Here is a 21,397-nt window from a genome sequence, read left to right on the forward strand (position 1 = left end):
GAGCAATTATGCATTCCTGCATTTTGAAAAGACAAGGCTGGAAAAGCTAAAAGGTAGAGAGAGATTATATCCAAAGCTGGGTATGAGATACTATGGGCCCTTTCAAGTATTGGAGAGGATCAACGATATTGCTTGTAGACTGAAATTGTCTCCACACTGGCGGATACACAATGCTTTTTATGTAAGCTTATTGAGGTCTTTTCATGATGATATGCCTAAGGATGTAACTATTGATATTCAACTAGAGGTTGAGGAGCTAGATGCGATTTTGATATCCGACTGATTTTGGCACATAAAGAGAGAAATATCAGAGATAATGTTTCCAAAAGGTATTTGTTGAAGTTTCAAAACTATTCACCAATGGACGCTAAGTGGATGGAAGAGGATGACTTGGCATACCACCCTCAATTGTTACAACTTTACCTCAAGGCTTTTCAACTAGAGCCAACTTCGCATCAGGCTCACTAGCAGAGCACGGATCTAGAGCATAACCTAATGCTCAAGGGAAAGATAGCACTTCCACTCCTCCAATGATGGACAACTCTCATATATAGTGGAGCTTAGATGTATTCAATGTGCATATATGGTACTGTGTTGACAATATGTCTGCCATGAGGTCACTATTTAGTGTACTAGTCACTGCAATTGGCATGCAAATGGGTATGTTTTTCATTGCACCTCTGAAACTATACATTTGCATCACTATGCATTAGTACGCATCAGTCTATGATCATCAAAGATTGATTATCGGTTGATGCTTTTCAATTATGATCATAAGTTTTCAATGGTATTCAGTTGGTTTTGTGGCTAGAAGCATGTTTTATGGTTCAACCGTGGGTTGTGCTCAAATTATACTTTTCTATGGTTGTTCGGTCAAAATAGTTAAGACATGCTAATGGGAAATACATTCTATGGGTTTCTAGCAACAATATGGGATTCTTTATGTATGCTGGCTGGAAATTTTCAACAAGTCTTTGGCATTAGCATGGTTAAGCAACAATAGCCAATGTTCTTTTTACTATTATGCCTTTTGGGAAATTCCTATGCAATGTATTTTTCTTTGGCACACTGTAGTGCAATCGAGGATAATTGGAAGGATTTCAAGAGGGTGGTTTATCATGAGGACATGAAATTTTATTGCTTTTCTTAGCATTTGATTAAAAGTTAATCAAATGTGTTAATGTGGCGTGCACATGTGAGGTGTAAGTTAATTATTTCACAGTGTGGGACCCAAGGACCCTGAGATATCAATTGATGCTAAAGGCAAAAGTTATAATAAGTTATGCCTGACAGGTACTAGGTGTTACCTGGTATCAAATTCGCACCTAGACCAATTTATTGGCCACTAATGTCAGTAGTGGCATTAGAAACTAGACATTAATAATCTAATTAATGCTAGTCTAGGGATCAATAACTACTCAGGACACTTGGGAGACAAATTGGCCACGCCATTCTAATTATTAGCTTGTGGAAATATTTTTTTGTGCACTAGAATGATTATTAAATTAATTTTTAAATTGATATTTTAAAAATTAATTTAATAAGCTAGATAATGCCCAAAACTGGAATTAGAAGGCTGCAACTTAGCAAAACTTGCCGTGCAAGTGGAAAAGATGTTTTTGAGGTTGAAAAAGAGAGAGAGAGAGAGAAAGAATGAAAGATATATTAACATCTACATAAGGCCAATGTGGCCTATGAGACAAAATCTAGAGTACATCCATGTCTAATGTCATCTCATCAATAAGGTAAAGATAACATTACAAATAAGTGGGCGGCCTATGAAACAGTACTGAAAATAACTATACGATGGGACTATGCTAGGGTTGAACCATGTGTAGTGTTGTTTCATCAATAGAAAAGAAAAGGAAAGGAAAGGAGAACCAGATCTGATAGAACCATGTACAAAAGTGTGGTGGAGACTATGGGCTGTAGCTGATCTCAAGATCTACACATGATCTCAGCTATGATGCGGTCCCTAGCTGCTTCACTGATATGCTTGGTGGTGAGTCTTCGGTGTCTCCTGATAATGGCTCTAATCCAATTGTGGTGTGGCCTCCTCCGACATGGTCCTAATAGACGGGGTCGTCGTACTCGACGAAGGGAAATGGCTCTATCCAATGTGACTCCACAGTGCGGCCTATAAGGTTTCTGGCAGGATGGCTCTGTCTCTGCTAGGCTGGTAGTTCCACCCTTATGTAAGCTGAGAGAGATAGAGAGAAGGCTGTCATAGCTGCTACGACAATTGACCAGCCATTTCTAGTCAGCAAGAGACTTTCCAAGAGCTAGTGACATGCCCTAAAAAGACCACAGTAGGTGACAATAGTTTGAGGATTGCTTCAGCCAAACAACATCGTATTTGGTGTGTTCTAACAATGGAGACAACTTTCATGGCTAGCTTGACAGGGCAACAACTGATTTCTTCCACTTTCCCACGATGGAAGTCTAAATTCTCTCTCTTTTTGGCATTCTTCTCATCCTACAACCATTTCTAAACTCTCCTCAACATTTTCTAGTAGTTTGAGTCATCAAAGGTGGAGATATTGGAAACTCTATGTTGTAAACCCCTAATTTACAGTAAAAATTAGGGTTTGATAGACACCTCAGGATACATGCTCAGAATTGAAGGCCTGGAACTTGAATTCCAGCAACTAAAATTAAAGCATTTCAAGGAGATTCAAGAGGCCAGCCAGCCAAAGGAACAATGCGACTACAATGGCTGAAGGTACAAGGCTGCAATAGTCAGACCCAACACACAGCTCTATGTGTCAATGTGGGCGCTCGCAAACGATAAAAGGGGAATGAGAGAATGAGGAGGGTTGGCTGATCATGAAGGATCAATGATGGATAATGAGAACTTGGGAGGGGGCAGACTACCTATATATACACAAAAACATAGCAAAACCCTAAATATAATCAAACCCCTAAAAATGGCTAAAAGTGCACAAAAAGAAATGCACGAATGTGCCCTCCAAATGCTAAAACCCCCAAATAAAAGACTAATATAATGTCAAAGCTCCTAATATCCTCATCTCACTCAAATTGAGGCTCATAGGCAAGCAATGACCACACAAGACAAAACATGACTGCTAACACCCCCTCTCAAATCCTAGATGTGGTGAAAGGCCGATGGAGATGTGGAGCCGAGGTTGGCACGAAGGGTGCCAATGCCGATGAAGTCCGTCAATGAAGAAAGCTAGCCAAGGAGCAAGACCCTCTCTCCATATAAAAATCCAATGAAATGGAAAGCCATCCAAGTGCAAGGGAAATGGAGAGGCCTCGTATGGATCACTCTTGAAAACTCCAATCGGGCATGGGTGAGCCAAGCCTCTAACCCAACTATGAGACAATAGCGAGGAACTACCAAAGGTACCATAAGCTACATAGAAACAACAAGGACCAAGGGCCAAGCGGTGGGGGATAGTGGCTCAATGATGAATTAAAGAGATTGCCGCATAAAAGAAAGGCCCAAAGTAGAGTGCAAACCTTAAAGAAATTCCTCACGATCCTAGGAAGCCCCCTTGAAAACACAAAGGGCCAAGAAATCCACAGCTGCATCACCAATATCGTCCCCCTTTGAAAAGGATGGGAGGTATGATGGAACCACCAGAGGAGATGGTGGGAGATGGGATGGAACCTATGGGATAAATGGTGCACAATCGGGAAACCCTGGAAGAATATAACGAGAAAGAGTAATAGGATGGTAGTTGGTTTGAATGATCCCAAACCACATGATCCCCCATAGCATACACATCGGCCATAGATATCCTTCAATAACTACCTACAAGAAAGCAAAGAAGATGTTGCAACTAGGGTGTGGGGTGTCCTCCACCTATGCGGGGTCCGTTGACGGGCTAATCAAAAAAGGACTAATATATAGCAATGAAGACAAGGAGTATCCGAGGTGAGAGTGAACTTGATGGCGAGAAGGTCGACTATCCTACAAACACAGGTGTCTACAGAACTGATGAATACAAACGCAACCAAAAAATGGGCTGAAATCTGCCACACCTAGCTGGTACACACAAAGAGACTCGTCTTGAGCCAAAGTGCAGGTCTGGCCAAGGAGACCTGCTCCAAAAAACTGCCCCTCGTCTAGAGACTAGGACCAAAGACCCAATTTCACCAAAGCCACTTCCTACATCTCTCTAAGGATGGATTTATTTTCTAACCACTATATATGGGCACACATCTCTCCCACCATATGCACGCCACTATTGGACATATTCACACATCCTTCTACAAGCTGACTCCAAATAAGAACACAATATATAAGCTTTGTAGTTGAGAGCTCGCGAGACTAATGAGTACTATATATGCAAATATATAGTGTACTATGACATATGAGGAAGGTACCATTGCCTCTTATGTGAGGGCTTTGGACCTCTCCACCAAGTCATGGAGTACAAGGATCAATGATGTCTAGGGATTTTCCTCCTTGAGCTCTAGAGGCATCGCATAGCACTACTAAGGAGATAGCATGCCCAAACGGTCTCATGCAAAGAGCAATGAGACCTTTTCCACATACCAAATTCTACAAGCACTACTAGTTCAACAAAAACAAAGTCATCCTATCAGATTGCACCTACCCCGTGTGACAAACTCACATTTGATAGGGCCATTGCACTTTGCCAATCAACACGACCACCGCAATCACTGGGACAACGACTAAGGGGCCCATACTATTGAGAAACCACTTCTTTACTTTATTCACTTCAAATAGGGTTTCACACTAATATCCCAAAAAAGGGCTAGCACCCTCATTCGAGGCATTTTTCAAGGAGCGCCCACACAGTAGTGCGCCACCCTAGACTAGTTGGGGCCTATCTATAGGCCACCTCTCCCCTCACTTACACACCACCCCTTTAGTCATTCTCCACCACTCTCCTATCATTTCAACACCCTTCTCTCTCCTCGCCACTGCTACTCATACCCCTATCGGAGGACATTGCAGCTCGTGGTTACCATCCACCATCTCCACTTGGCATTCTATTGTCATTTTCTACTATGGCATTCTACTGTGGCATTCAACTATCGTTTTCTATTGTTGCATTCTATTGACACGTTTTATTGTAGTGTTTTACTGCCGCATTCTACTACAGCATTCTACTTCCGTGTTCTACTGCTGTGTTTTGCAACCCAGTCCTCATCCTTGCATTTGAGGATTGCACTTCACTCTCTCGACAGTTGGTGACCGTCTTCTTCATCTCGAATGGCATCAAAGAACTACGTTTTGCTCCCTTGATAGCAGTCCTTCACCTTCCAATAATTACTTCGATAGCCCACTACCTAGAGGACTGTGTTTTGCTTCCTTCACTGTGCAGATTTCCCACTAGTACTGCCGCCTTATTCAAACACGACAGTGAAATCATCTTTAGATCTTCGGCTCCGCTGTATGAAGTTTTCTTCACTTAGCATGATTTAGTGCTTTATCATCTTGTTCTTTGTTTTCTGAGTTTCTCTTCTCTCTCAGTATTTGCCATACACACCCTAGTGTCTCTCTAGTTCGTCACATATTTTGACATGGTATCACAACATACATGTTATTTTTAACATGGTATCAGAACCAAAGGCGCTCAAAGAGCCGCGAAGATCCTTTGCATTGGAGAAGGCGAAGATGGGTTGCAAGTTTGGCATCATCTATTAACTTTTCCCCTATTTCTACTGCATTGCCAAAAGTTACCCTTCTCTTCTCCCCCCCACCCCCCCCCCCCCCCAACCCTGCCTTTTTATAGGTTGGCACTCCGGTGCTATGACTTCTCCACAAGCAAATGGGCGGACCACCAGGTGCTCCTACCACAACACACCAGACACCCCACCGATGCTTACCAACATCAACCTTTGCTCCCTACACCGCTGAGGTGTGTGCATCTTCCCCTAAGCACTCGTTGTGCAACCTCTCCCTTTTGGGCCACTGAGTTTATTCTACACCAGCTTTTAGATTTTTATGCTCAAGGCAATAAGACACATCCGATGCGCTCTACGTCTTTTCAAGCCAAAGGAGGATCACCTAGTACCTCAACCTCCTTGAGACCATCATAGTGTGCTATCAAGGTTTCTTCTACTACTACTAGGGTTTAGTGGTTGCCCCCAATTCGCAAGACAATGGCTATTCGACACCTTCCATTACTTCGACTCCACAGCAACTGTCACCCACCCTTGGCTCAGCATGAGCCTCTCCTTTTTCCACCCTCGACCACTCAGGTTCGAGATGCCACCTCTAGGTGTTCTTCGACATCTTCAGCAACCCAAATATCTTCTTCAGCACAACCGGCGGCACTTCCTTCATCATCAAATGATTTGGAGTCCGTGATCCATGAGTTTTTAAATTCCCTCTCTCTCATAGAGGGGGATTCCGAAGGGAATGTTCTTTCTTTGCCCTCCGCAAGGGCTCCTACTTCTTCTCGACTTTAGAGAGGGCCCCTACATCACCCTTAGAGAGGGGTACCTACTCCTCATGAAGTTTTTCACCCACCATTTACTCTTTGGGGCTAGCTGTCTTCAAGCAGTCATTTCTCTTATTGATACCCAAGATCTTCAAGTATCACCTCAATCAAGGCGGTTCAACAGCGACTTGGTGCCGAGGCCTCTGAATTCCTTCCAGCATAGAGTTACGGAGCTAGTGGCTTCTCTCCTCAGGCGGAGTCAGATTCTACAATTCATCATGTCTACTATTCCTTGCTACCAATTACCATTCAGTAGGAAATCTTGGATCTCAAGGATCCTCTACATCTTCTCCTTCCCTCTCTTCACTCCTCTTTCTTCATCCCTTTTTGCGCCTGAGAGGGGGTGTTGAGAAACTACTTCTTCAATTTATTCACTTCGGTTTTACACTAACATTCCCAAAAAGGACTGCCACCCTCATTCTGGGCATTTTTCAATGGGCTCCCACACAATGGTATGCCACCCTAGACTAGCCAAGGCCTATATATAGGCCACCTGTCCCCTCATTTACATACCACCCCTTTGGTCATTCTCTACTACTCTCCTTCCATCATTTCAACACCCTTCTCTCTCCTCACCAGTGCTGCTCATACCCCTATTGGAGGACATTGCAATTCGTGGTTACCATCCATCTCCACTTGGCATTCTACTATTGCATTGTACTATGGTGTTCTACTACGGTATTCAACCACCGTGCTCTATTGCTGCATTCTATCATCATGTTTTACTGTGGCATTCTACTATGGCGTCCTATTGCAACACTTTACTGTCACATTCTATTGCCATGTTCTATTATAGTGTTCTACTACTGCATTTTGCAATCTGGTCCTCTTCCTGACATCTGAGAATTGCGCTTCGCTCCCTTGACAATTGATGATCATCTTCTTCATCTCCAATAGCATCAGAGGACTGCGCTTTGCTCCCTCGACAATTGTCCTTCACCTTCCAGTGATTACTTTGATAGCCCACTGCCCAAAGGACTATGCTTTGCTCCCTTCACTATGCAGACTCCCCACAAGTGTTGCTGCCTAATTCAAACAAGACAGTGCAGTCATCTTTAGAGCTTCAACTCCACTATATCAACTTTTCTTCACTTCACATGATTAAGTGCTTCATCATCTTTGTTTTTTTTTGTTTTCTAAGTTTCTCTTCTCTCTCAATGTTTGCCGTATACACTCTGTGTTTCTCCTCGCAAATCTTACTGTCTCTGTCATGTATTTTGACATGGTATCACAACATACCTATTATTCTGACACATACCATAGTCTGATCAAAGCCATCATTGCAAAGCAAAGCATAGGAGACTCACCTTTAGGCACATCAACAAAGCTTCCCTAGCCCATAGTATAGCTAGAATCATGTGCTGACTTTTGAGATCCAAAGACGCAGCTACAATTCTAACTTCTTAGACTTAGAGAGCTTTAGATGCCAGCCTTATATGAGGATGCATTTTCTCCACTTTCATGGTGAGATGATATCAAACAAAGATGTACTTTGGTTTCGTCTCGTACACCACATTGGCCTTTCGTATATGTTTCATTTTTTCTTTCTTTCTTTCTTTCTTTCTTTCTTTCTTTCTTTCTCTAGACGTGCATATTGTTCTCTTCCATGGGGTTTTTGATGAACTTATCATGGAGAGCTTCTTGGTGTTTGGAGTTGAAGCTTCAAGACTTGAATTTTGTTCTCTTTCAAAGGGTTTGTGACAATGTGAATTGCATAGAAGAAACTTTGTTGTTGCATGGTCATTAGGTTGGTCATGACCATAGTCTACTCCCTAAGGACATCTCATTTGTGCATCGTGGTAGCTAGCTCTATGGCCAACTTACTTACAAAGGGCTTTATCTTTCAGCTTAAGCTCTTGCAAGCCATTGAGTGATTGAGCCACAACATCCTAATTGCTAATGGCAACACCTCTATCACACATATCTTTATACCAAAACCATCAACCATCCCTAAATACCCCCCTTCCATGTTGAGCTTATATGTCTCATAGCTCTCCTATCATTGTCCTCCCTATCTTTGCTCACCGTATCTCTATATTTGTCTCCTCCTCTATCTAGTATTGTGCCTCCTATGCCGCTCTTTCTCAATCCTAGGAGGGTGAGGTCTACTATCTCCCTCATCCTAAAAGCTTCTTTGTCTATGATCCAACTTAGGACAATCGGCTACCATCTAGCCCATCATTGTGCTTGCAAAACGTTGACTTGGAAGGCTCAAGAAGTAAACTAAGGGAATGAGGAATACTCCATGGAAAATACCTTCAAGAACAAGAGCATTGCCTTCTATATAAACACACACTAGTGCACAAGTAGTAGGCTTCCAATGCTGCATAGCTATAGATGGGAATCCACATTCTGCCCACAATCATGTTAGCAGGATTGTCAACTCATGCGTGAGTCAATGCATGCTAGTTAGGGCTGGGGGCATACTTGTCCTTATTTTAGGAATTTTATTGTGATTTATTTGTGTGGTATTTGTAGGATTTTATACAAATCGACCTATTGTGATTTATTTGTGTGGCATTTGTGGGATTTTATGCCAATCAACCAACATTTAATCTTAGCCGAACAACTCTTATATTTGGCCTATTTTGTGTCTATATTTAGTGGGGCTCCTCCTCCTCTACAATCATCATTTATCAGGTGGACATCCTGTGGAGAGAGGAGCTAGTGCCAGTGCCCACACAGCCAGTGACTTATTGTTGTACAAGACTATCTTGTGTTTGGTATATGGATTCCATTTCCCGAGCACATCTCTGAGTTCTCTTCTTTTGCAATGTTCTTCTATTTTTCTTTCTCTTCTATCTTGTGTTCAGTAGTTTATTTCAGCACTCGTTTATGCTTCCATTTGTTGCATCATTTTTGACATGGTATAAGATTGCATGATCTAGGTTTTTGCTGCAATTTCTCTGCTAATTTCAGGCCTTCCTCTTCATTTGCTGAACAAGGGACTCTTTGCTGCTGTCCATCGTGCAGATTTCCATCTGATTCTTCTATGTTTGCTGCATTTAATGCAGTGTCAGCTGACGTCAGCCCTCCCAAGATCTGTGTTTTCAGGCTGCAACCCTCGGACCACTCGTGTTGCTGTCACATGCTGTTTTTAGTCCAAATTTTCTTCATTTTCAGCATCTGGCACTTCTCCTGTTGGGCACCATCTCCTGACTGTTTTCTTGCAGATTTTGGTATTGGAAGCATTGTGTTATTGTGATCAGCATGTGAATACTGCATGTGAACTCTCTTATTGTGTAGACTTTTATGTTTGGTTGGTTGTCTTCTCTCTCTATCTACGTTCTATCTTCTCTTCTTATCCTCTCCATATGGTGCACTTCTACAGATGATAAGTTACATGGACCTAACTATCTTACATGGAGTGTTATGATGAAAGCCTAGTTTGTGCAGAACCATATCTAGTACATTGTTTGTGGAGCTATTTCCCATCCTCAGCATCATTTTCGACTTCTTGAAGATTTTGATGAGGACAACCATGAGGAAGCTGTGCTTACATGGGATTCGGATGATGCATGTGCCTATTTTGCTCTTCTTCAATGTATTTCTAAAGAAGTTTTACTAGCGGTTACCTCCTGCAGGACATCTCTTGAAGTATGGTCGAACGTTCAGATGTTATATGAGGCACCTTCCACCATGTACAGTGACCCTTTATTGACCAGCTTCAACAAACGAAGTTTTCAGTCTAAGGACACCATTCACTCATTTCTGCTCTGTGTTACATAGGTATAGAACCAACTTCGACGCATGTAGTCAGCCTTCCAAACGCACACCTCGTGGAAATGGTACTCTACAAACTCCCCCGGAGTTAAATGGAATGGCGAATGTGAGCTTCACACATATATCCTCGATGCTACTTGAGCATGAGACATCTTTGCATTTATAAGGGAGGCTTCCATCTCATTATGGAGGTTCTAGTGAGGCCTTTACAACTTCAGAGAGGGGTGACAGGATGAAGAATTCGAAGGCCTACTGTTATCATTGTGATAAGAAGAGATACTTGCAAAAGGACTGTAAAGAGTTAACAACCTCATGAAAAAAGGAATAGAAGAAGCAAGATGCGGACTCCTCTGACAAGTCATCCTCTTCCTCAGACTTCCACTCCAACTCTCTGACCACCAAGGAGAATTCCCAAGGCATGGAAGGGATCCACTTCTTTAGATTGAGGCAAGGGCTTGGCTACCCCTTCCTCTGATGCTTTCTAGCCCAAGTGATGTGATCATCCCTCGTGACTCTCCATTGCCAGAGAGGGAGTGTGAGAGGGTGGTGAGATGTGGTCAGTAAACCTCATCTATATGAGTATACCGGTGCACAAGTTCCAAAGAGGGCCATGCCTGATGCATCAATCGAAGTCTGGCAGGTTCAAATCCTGGAGCTGGGATTGACCTCCAAGTTCATGATGGGTTGATATTTGACAGTGACTGGGCTTGGCTCCTAGTCTTAATATCACATGAGGGAACACTTTGGTAGATTGGCCACAGGTGGGGAATCCATAGTCACATATGTTCAATGGCATTTTTAACAAGATGATCTTGTATGCTACTATGAGACATTGATGATGGACATAAAAACTTGCTATGGTGCTTCTCTATTTTCAAGAGCTTGTATGATTGACATTGAACTTAGGTTCACTCCGAGGCACCTTGGTGGTGGCTTGATTACCCACTGCTTGGGTATCCATGGTTCTACTATGGTGGTTCTATGTTGCATGGACTGTGATGAGTCCTTATCATTGTATCATTATATTGTAGTCTAAGAGAGGGTGTTAGCAGGATTGTCAACTCGTGTGAGTCAGTGCATGCCAGTTAAGGTTGGGGCACACTTGTCCTTATTTTTAGGCATTTTATTACGATTTATTTATGTAGCATTTGTGGCATTTTATGCTAGTGACCCAGCATTTAATGCCTGCCGACCAGCTGCTATATTTTGTCCTATTTTGTGCCTATATTTAGTGGGGCTCCTCCTCCTCCTCTTCAATCATCATCATTCATCAAGTGGCCTTCCTATTGGAGGGAAGAGCCGGTGCCAATGCCCATGCACCCAATGACTCACTATTGTACACGATTGTCTCATGGTCAATATATGGATTCCATTTCCTAAGCACATCTCTAAGTTCCCTTCTTTTGCAATGTTCTTCTGTTTTTCTTTCTCTTCTGTCTTGTGTTCAGCAGTTTATTAAAGCACTTGTCTATGCTTCCATTGCTGCACCACTTCTGACATCACTCACTTGATCTGATTATACAAGACACCAAAATTTCACAACATCGAACAGACCTATTGGACTAACAGTATACCATGCATACTTATCCTTCTTAGTGGCATGTGAAGGAGAGATGCAAGATCCAACCATACATTTAGGCAAACATCCAAGAAATCATTTTACACAAGACGACCAGTCTATATAGTAGTGCACTATGGGATGGTCTATGGAATATTGACTCAGAAATCCCCTTGGATGAACTCATGAGAACCTTGGCAAATATTCTACATGATTTTGTGGTGAGATATGCCTTTCCCCATAGAGAAGCTTCTCAAGGCAGACCTCCAGATAACACGGTCCTCAGAAATAGCTCACACAATGAAGAATGTCGCATGGAGGAAGAAGCACAGCTACTTAACCAAGCTTAAGAAAGAGATGTACCAGCTATTGTTGGGGCACAACAGAAAGAGAGCCTAGAATATGTTTCAAGAGAGGACCATCCACCCTGATTGTAGCACTCCAGGCATGGCATAAAAACCCGAGAGCTCTGTATAATGTACCAGGACAACAAAATGGACCACGCGGTTGTGACATCCAGGCACTCAGTAGTACGTTCTTTACAGAACCAATGGCCATAGGTGCTATTGGTAGTGAAGATTGGGAGAGCCCAAGATCATAATGGCCTATTGGCAGTCTAGTGGCAAAGCGTTACAAGCTCCCATTCTTTGAGGAAGAACACAAAAATACTGCTTAGCCACTAAGATACACGTCTTCAACTAGCTGAAATACCATAGTATCCATAAGCTAGAGGAGCTGGTGGAATCAGAAGAGGCAATCAAATAGATAATAGACTAATGCAATCTTGCTAAGTAGTTGGAGAAGGTGGGCTAGGACATAGATCATAGCAAATGCACCGAATTTCTGAAAACTTTTGATGTCCACAAGAACACTGGCACATTGATAATCAAACAAGGAGATGTCACTAGGAGGGTGGAAGTCAAACTTAGCCCCGAAGTCGTGGAGAAGGCCTTAGGGTTAGTAGACAAGCCAAAAAAGAGGCCAAAGAGAGATGTCTATGGGATGTTAGAAATGGATAAGAAGAGAGTTTACACAAATGATGGAATCAGCTTGACTAATATTCTAGAGCCCACCATTAGAGTGCAAGAAAAGATGGTCCACACTCTCTTCTCAAGTCAAAGATATAACACCTTTATGAATAGAATAGGAGTACCCTTACTTGAAAGCTTTGCAACAAATGCACTAGATGAGGTGAACTGGAATGCTTATGTCCGAAAAATAATCCAAGCATCAGCAAAGGTGCTAGCAACAACTTTTAGGAAAATAAAAGGAGAGTCTCTAGTTACAACAATGAAATCAGAGAGAAAAAATCTGCATCCTAGGAGTCGAACGTAGGGTTTAGAGGGGTGCTGGATAGCCACACCCATGGCACATTGGCTCCAGTCTTGATACACATGTTTTACAAGACTATTTGCAAGGGTTTTCCAAACAGTTGGGCTGACCATACCATTGTTCTCTTTTCAAGAGTAAAGACCCCATGATTCTCAGCAATTACTATACTAGTATGATTGGTTATTCTCTTGCCAAAATCTATGGTTCTGCCATTCAGCATGAGTTGAGCTGTTGGACAAAGAGACAATGAGAGAGTCTGGTTTAAGAAAGGGTTTACCACCTGGACAATGTACTTGCACTCAAACTAATCATAGAGGAGGAACAAGGACATGGGAAGAGGGTTTACTGTTGTTCTTTAGATTTTGGCAACAAAGCCTTTGACATTGCACCACAAGCTAGGCTTATGAGGAAACTACAAAACATTGTCCCTTGGGTAGCAGATGATATACAGTGTAGTATATGGCCTTTATATGAATTGGTGACTGGAAGGCTGTATGCACCAAAATGGCGCTATCTGACAAATTGACCAGCAGTATTGGAGCAAAGAAAGGGTGCCCATTATTACCTACACTGTTCAGCCTTCACAACAACAAGATTACAGTCTAAATAGACAGATTTATACAAGCCTCACTCGAGTCTTGATAACCATCTCATTATATGCTGATGATATTGTGCTCGTCTCAGACTCCCCTAGGGGTTTGCAGCAGCATCTAAATGCTTTATAGACTTTTTGCCCAAATGGAGGCTTCTCAATGAGCCTGAGAAAGACCAAGCTCTAACTATAATATTAACTCTAACTAATACTAACTCTAACTATATTGATAGCATGTACTAACTGACTCTAATACTATCTACCTCTAGCTAACCCTAATACTAACCCACTCACTCACTCTAATACTATCTAACTCTGTCTAACTCTAATACTATCTAACTCTAACTTACTGTTAATACTTACTAACTGTTGTACTATCTCTAACTCTCATAATACTAACTGTCAAATCTTAACTCTAAGAATACTAACACTCCCTCACTCTATCTAACTCTAACTAACTGTAACTTGAACTCTAGAGCAGCAGTTCACCTTTGGTAAAGAACTCATAGAGATTGCCAAAACATATGTATTTTTTTTGCAAGTAAAATGTGGCTGATTATATTACTCAAAAAACTGAGTACAACAGAGTGCTCATGCTCAACAGAATAAACTGGAGCTGATGCAAAGTCACCACTACATCATGTATACAAGCCTCTCAAGGCGGTCTAGGGGGGATGGGGGCAAGGAGCCATGGGGGAGGGGTATATCGCCAAACGGGACTGCGTGCCTGCATCACAAAGAATAGGCCCTAGCCACCCCAGGTACACATGAAGTGACCACGGAGCTCCTGACGAGCCCTGGACTCGCCCTGCACCTGCCCCCATCGGCCGCGGAGGGAGTGAATGATGGAGGTCCATAGCTCTGCTAAGGTCGCAAGTGCTGACAGTCTCTCTCCGCCGAAAGCCACCTGGCATCGCGCCTTCCAGATATGCCATCCAGTAAGACTCCCTATGATCTCCCATATCTCTGAGCGGTCTGCTGTGGGCTCCAATACCTGGCGGATGGGTAAAGCCTCCAGACCAACCACTGCGCATGACCCTGCCTCGATCATGAAAATCGTGTCCTGCATCCCGGCCTCATACAGAAGGTGACGGCCCTGGCTAACTACCTGCCAATAGAAAGCTCCCCATAAAATACACCGGAGGCTGGGGACTATACGTCGCAGGATACGGCATGCTCCTCTCCACATAAGCTGCGCCTCCTCACAAAACCAAAGGCAGTGCTTTGGGGTTTCTAGAGGCTGCTATGTGCAGTGCTTACAACCTCCCTCCTGCATCTGGGCAAGCCAACTTCCCACCGCCAAACCTCCATGTGCCACCAGCCATAAAAAATACGACACCCTCCTCGGCCTCAAGCTATCCCATAGGCGGCGCTAGAAGGTCCGTCGGAAGGGCTCCATGATGCTGTGCTCTGCCCAATGCTTGCTGCGTGACAGTGCCCAGTCCATATCCTCCTGCATCAGTACATGTCTGCCAATCCTGGCAGTGTATTCTAGGAACCTAGGTGGCTTTTTGGCAACCGCAGAGGCCAGCATAGCCACTCTCCTGGATCCCACTCCAGCTCATCAAGTGGTCTACCCTCCCAGATCCAAAGGCGCCACTCCTTGAGCTCCATCCAAAAAACATAGGGGTCCAGTCGCCAAGTCTTCCCCTGAAGACCCACCACCCGAATCCTTCTCCATGAAAGGGTGCCAATCCCCTCATCCTGTTGCCCTCTGTCAAGGGCCAGACGTCCCCCCTCCTGAACTGCAAAAAAGGTCCCCTAGGGGGCACCACCCACTCTACCTGCCACCTGAAGAGGGATGCCTGCTGGAGAGAACCTGGCTGCCCATAACTCCCCGGCCTCTATCGGTTCTCGTATCGGGGGGGGCAACCCACTCTGGAGGTATTGCTACGTCTATCTCTCTTCTCCTCAACTCCACTCCTCTCGTGCACCCTGATACTCGCTGTAGCACCTCCTCATCCGCCATCCTGTAGACCTCCCGCCATGTCCTGATGGAGCGAGCCAGGCCAGCCTCCCACCCAGCCCACTGGATGTGGGAGTACTCACCTATCTGTGCCCCTTCCCTATCTTTGACCTAGAGGTTCCAGATCACCGGCTAACGATCTATTTCCTCCTGGCAACCTGGGGGGCTCTGGATTAGGGCCTTACGAAGGCCTTGCCATACGTGGAGTAGGCTCCGCAGGAAAGGTGATCTGGGCGGGGTAATCTGTGCTGAAGTGAAGATCCATCTCAGGGACAGCCTCCACTCCCCGCCAAGCCTCGGTTTACAGTCCTGAAGGCCCTCCTGCAATAAGACCTTCCAGGTCTGCCCTCCTGGTGTGAGACCGCGGACAACTAGCTTGCCCAAGAGGGCCATACTCTGATATTCTGGGTCTATGATCCCAAGCCCTCCCTCTGATCGATGTCGTATGATGGTTGCCTACGCCACCTTGGCCTTAGAGTCTCTGGAGCCATCAGACCCCGACCAAAGGAAATTCCGCACCAGGCGGCGAAGCTGCCCTATACACGATGAGGAGAAACACCAACACAAGGCGATGTACTAGGCCGTCGCTAGGAGGACCTGGTTAACCACCAGGGCTCGACCGGCTAGTGAGAGGCAAACCGTGCTCTAGTAGGTCAATTTCCTCCTAATAGAATCTAAAACAGGAAGAAACTGCTGGGCGGAAGTGATATCAAGTCCCACCTGGAACCCTAGGTATCGGACGGTCTGCCCTCTACTCAGCCATCTAAATCCCAAGTGGACTCCCCACTCCGTGCTGGAGTCCGGGTCTCTGAGGAAACCAACCGACTTTTGCAAGTTGATTTTCGTACCCGCTGCAACACGGAACACATCAAGAGCCAGCCTCATTCTTTCCAACATCACCTCATCGTCCTCTATGTAGAGTCCTGTGTCGTCTGCGTACTCTGAGTCTAACAACTCAATCTCCTCTCACAGGAAGTCGGAGGCCGCGTAGTCCGCTCACACGACCTGAGGAAGTGAGACATCGCCTCTGCGAAGAGTAGGAACAGCTATGGGGCCAGGGGACAGCCCTGTCGGACCGATCTCTCCAGCAGGAACTCCTCCCCTCGCCTTCCGCCAATGAGAACCCTGATGGTGGCTGATTTGTACAGGCCGGAGACCCTGCGAATCCAAGCATGGGGAAATCCTAACTTCACCATGGTACCCTCTAGGAAATCCAGTCCACCCTGTCATCGGCTTTCTCGAAGTTCAAGAGCAGTACTGCCAGTCTTTGCCCACTATGTTGGGCCCACTCTGTCGCCTCAAAGAATGTAAATACATTGTCTAGGATGCTCCTATCCTGGACAAAGCCTGTCTGTGTGTCATGAATGATATTTGGAAGCACATGGCGTAATCGTCTACCAATCATCTTTGCCAGAGCCTTATAGGCCACTGACAATAAGGTGATCGGTCTCCACTGGGATAGCTCCAACCGGTCTCCCCCTTTGGAGAGAAGACTAATAAGGCCTGCCGAGAGCCTCCCTAGCATCTGTCCTAAGGTGAATATCTCTTGGAAAGCCCTCAGTAGGGGATCCTTCACCACCTCCCAGTAGGTAGTGAAGAAGGTCTTAGAGAGGCCATCCTCCCCCAAGCATTTTTGCCCATCCTGTGTATGGAAAGCCTCCTCTAGTTCCTTTTCTGTGAAGGGGACTAGGAGGGTGTGTCCTGTCTCCTCTGTGACGAGGGACGGGGTGTGATCCCATACCTGCTATCTGCATCTCTGTCCTCTAATTGAAGTTGTCTCCTGCTGGAAGAGGCACGTGTAATAGTCGGTGGCAATCTCCATCACCTCATCAGGGCTAGAACGGGTCCTCCCATACTGATCCCTAAGGCTGCGTATCTACTCTCCCACCGTGTAGGGCTGGTGCACCTGGAAGAACTCCCTGCACATCGTGTCTCCCTTCCGCACCCAAAAGACTGCTGAAGTGCAGAAAGAGAGCTCCGAGCGCCTATCCTCTAGGCCGGCAATGGCTGCAAGCGCCCGCACCTCCTGTGCATGGAGGGTGGGGTCCCCTGGTGCCTCCTGCAACAATCTCTGCGTAGCTGCAAGGTCCTGCCGGAGTGCTCTCTCCTCCTCCCAGCACTATTGCCTGGCCTGTAGGGCTGCCTCTTGGCAAATTCTACTCAACTCGGCTAGGACCTCTGCAACCTCCTCTGCTATCCTGTCCCTCCTGACCCACTCTCTGGTCCAAATCTGCTCTATCTATCTCGACACCTCCTCCCTCCTATAGATCAAGTCAGGGATCCGACAGGATCGTGTATCTAGGGCAAATGCTGGGGGATCAAGTGCCAGTAGAACCAAGCAGTGATCGGATAATGTGGTGCCTGCCAACTGCTCAATCTGGCCTCCACGAGAACCTCCCCACTCTCCCACATAAAACCTATCCAACCACTCCAGCAAGGCTCCACCTAGCCACCTATATCCCCAGGAAAAGTCCAACGACCTCTCCCTCCTGTGAAAGGCAGGGTCTTTCCAGGCATCCCGTGCTCCGACTGCAAGCAAAAAGACCTTCCATGCCTCCTGCTCCTCCCCAGCCATACCCTGGTAGTTTCTTCCTCTGCCCTGCTGGTCCTCCAAAGCCTCCAGATTGTTGAAATCTCCTCCAACAATCCAGGGGTCCACCTCTGGGAGTCCATCTACAATCTCCACCCAGAACCTACTGCGTGCCCTAACCTCTGTAGGGGCATAGACATTGAGGACTCCAATACATGAGTCCCCAATATCCAGTCTGATCCATAGAGTCCTTCCTGCCACTATCGTCCCGTGGTCTCATACACAAGTGGTGAGATCGGGCCAATAGAGGTGCATACGCCTTTGCTCCTGCTGTGGGCACCTATGGCTTGCTCCCAGTAAGTATGCGAGATTCCCGGAAGTACCTTCCCAACCCGCTAAGCCTGGGCGAGGGTGAGCTTGTGCTCCTGCAGTAGCAAGATGTCTATCTGTCCGGCGAGGGCAGGCTACAGCTCCTGCCGAACAATCAGCTTCCTCGAGCCACGCGTCCCACTGTAGTGGAGACTGTTCGCATTCCAAGATGCAAGATGTAGGCTCATGGGAAAACCTGTGACTGACCGAACACGCATTTGTTCGGTGTGGACGCTGCAGATGAGGAAGAGAGACTGTGAGGCATGCAAGTACGTTTTGCCGCCGGTCTGGATGGTGAGCTCCAATCCCCCATGGTGGCCCTCGGCCGGACCATAGGGGTGATAGATGCTCCAGGCGGTACTATCAATGCATCTATCAGCCATGCTGAAAAACGCGACTCTGTACACTGGTAGAAGCGGGCCGCCTGTGCCAGGGGCCACTCAATCACGTGCCTCGACGCTCTCCACTATGGGGGGGCTTGAAAGATAATGCTCAAATGCGGGATGTCGGCGCCAGCCCACCAGTTAATGTCCATCATGCAACCTGGCCACTGTTGTGCGAACAGTGCTAATCCTTCATCTCCCATCCACTGGGAGATGTGATCTGCCACCTAACTCTTCAACTCCTCCTCAATCTATATAGTCGTCCACTCCTCTGAGAAAGATGACTGGAAAAAGAAAGCATAGTTTGGTCCATCCGGTGGTGCTAGTAGGTGGACCTTGCCCCTCCTTGACTTACGAACCACGAAGATCCCCACCTCTAGAGGTAGTGGGAACTGTCCGCGCTCCGCAACTCGCAGGTAGGACCATGGGCCACTGCGGAAAAACTCTTGTGGTAGCAATTGTGCCTGTCTCGGGAAAGTATGGCAGGTGGCAAGGGCAGATGAACTGGTGGCTGTATGGACGGGGGGGGACTGCTGGTGTGCAGAGGAGGTAGGTGTGTGTGGCTCATCACCTCCTGTGGGAGGAGGGGGGGGGGGGGGGGGGGTCTGGGGGGGCTCACCTGACTTGGGTGCGGATCAGGGGGGGTACTCGATAGGGGGGGTGATGGAGGTGGAGTGGATCGAGCTATAGTGGGATGGCTAGAGATGCATGGCGAGGGGGGGGACCTGGCAAGGGGGGGCTGTGGGCCAAGGTGAGTGAAGGGAGAGGGGGGATGGGTGAGGGGCCTGTGGGGACTCAGGCAAGGCAGTCTGTGGCGCATGTGGAGAAAGTGGGGGGAGCGAACCTGTCGGGTGGGGCAGACAGGGGGGGGCTGTGGAGTGCTCTACCGAAAGGGGGCTGCTCGTCCGCCATCACCCTGCTGACGAGGCTGGGCCTGAGGGGCTGGCTGCGCCCTCCCTTGCTGTCTCCCTCTCTGTCGCCTCTGGACCCTTTTGAACCCGTCAACGTCCACCTGTGGACCTATGGGCAGAGCTGCCTTGGCTCCAAACCGTGTACAAACTGCTGCCTGATGCCCAAAGTCGTGGCAACACAAGCACTGCCCCGGTTGCCCAGTCACAATGACCTGCTGCCTAAAGGAATGCCCACCTGCCTCAATCTCTAGGAATTGTGGGATATTCTTGACCTCCTTCACTGCCACCCATACCTTTGGGACCCCTACCGCTGTCACTGCATCAGCGAAGGACGCGGGAAGGACAGTGCCGAAGAGCCTCTTGAAGTCTTCCACTAACTGGCGGTACTCAATCGCCAGGCCAGGGAAGAGGAGGGTGAACGGGTGCCGAAGAAACCTGTTGTGGAGTGCAAACGCCTCCACCGTGAAGCCACTGTACCAAGGGACCATGTATATGACCCCTTCGTGGATGCATAAGGTGAACTGGGAAGTAGCTCGCAAGTTGTGTCTGCCAAACTGAGGTGGACCATGAAGATCCCTTGGCCCAACAGGACCACCTCCATGATCTGCACTATGCCGATGCTCAGCATGGAGTGGATCCAGTCCCGAAGCTGGGCCCTGGCTGGGGAATCTCCTACTACCTGACCATAAATTGCTGTTTCCATAAGCTCCAGCTCCTTAGCTCGGATGGCTAAGAGCTGCTCCTCAGAGAGGACTACGTGCAAGGTGTTCGATTGGGGGGTACTCAGTGAGTACGCTGGCGTCTGACCAAAGGTTTCCATTGCGCGTCCCTTCTGGGAGAACCTACCTATTGCGCTGTTGTGCTGCTGAATGGGGAGTTGCTGCAGGGGGAGGGAGCAACTGGAGGAGGAGAAAAGGGGGGGGAAGGGGTGGCCAGCAGGGCGGGGGGTGAGTATGGTGGGGACAATAGGCCCAGGGGCTGGGGGGGGGGGGGGGGGGGGGGGGGGGGAACGGCGGGTCGCGCACGGATACTGGGTGGCCGAGACTGTTGGAGCGGTGGAATGGCGGGTCACGGGCAGAGACTAGCGGCCAAGTTCGTTGGGGGCGGGGGGAAGGACGGATAGGTGGGATGGTCTGTCGTTTGGGGGGGGGGTGGGGGTGCGAGCTGTTGTAGCAGCAAACTATCGTGGCGGGCTGCCGATGGAGGGTGAAATGTCGTGGCGAGCTGTCATGGCGAACTGTTGTGGCAAAACAGGCTGTCGTGGCGAAACGTCGTGTTGGGCTGCCGATGGGGGGCGAGATGTCGTGGGAGGCGCAAGCTGTCGTAGCAGGCGCTGGTGATGGCGCGATGGCGTGAGCACACGTGAACAGATGTGACCAGGGGAGGCAGCTCGCGATGTGACAGGCATTGAGCTTCTTCTTTTTTTCTTTTGGGACTCTTCCAAAAACATATGTATATTCGGTCTGACCGTCAAAGGGCACACTTCCCATTCGAGAGGCAGCAAAGGCCACGTTACCACAAGAGTTCACACAAGACTTGATGCATCTAGGAGACAGTGCGCCCATGTAAAGTTCTGTCAAACACCAAACT

General features: G+C 47.0%; 1 protein-coding gene across 3 annotated transcripts in view; it reads right to left on the bottom strand.

Moving 5' to 3' along the window:
* Positions 1–21,397, bottom strand: part of LOC148025588 (uncharacterized) — a 141,875-nt gene that overhangs the window by 97,339 nt on the left and 23,139 nt on the right. The gene's annotated exons all lie outside the window — the stretch shown is intronic.

Source organism: Lygodium microphyllum, chromosome 14 (assembly GCF_053477565.2).
Source record: "Lygodium microphyllum isolate KBCC chromosome 14, Lygodium_microphyllum_v1.1.10, whole genome shotgun sequence".
Classification (NCBI taxonomy): Eukaryota; Viridiplantae; Streptophyta; class Polypodiopsida; order Schizaeales; family Lygodiaceae; genus Lygodium; species Lygodium microphyllum.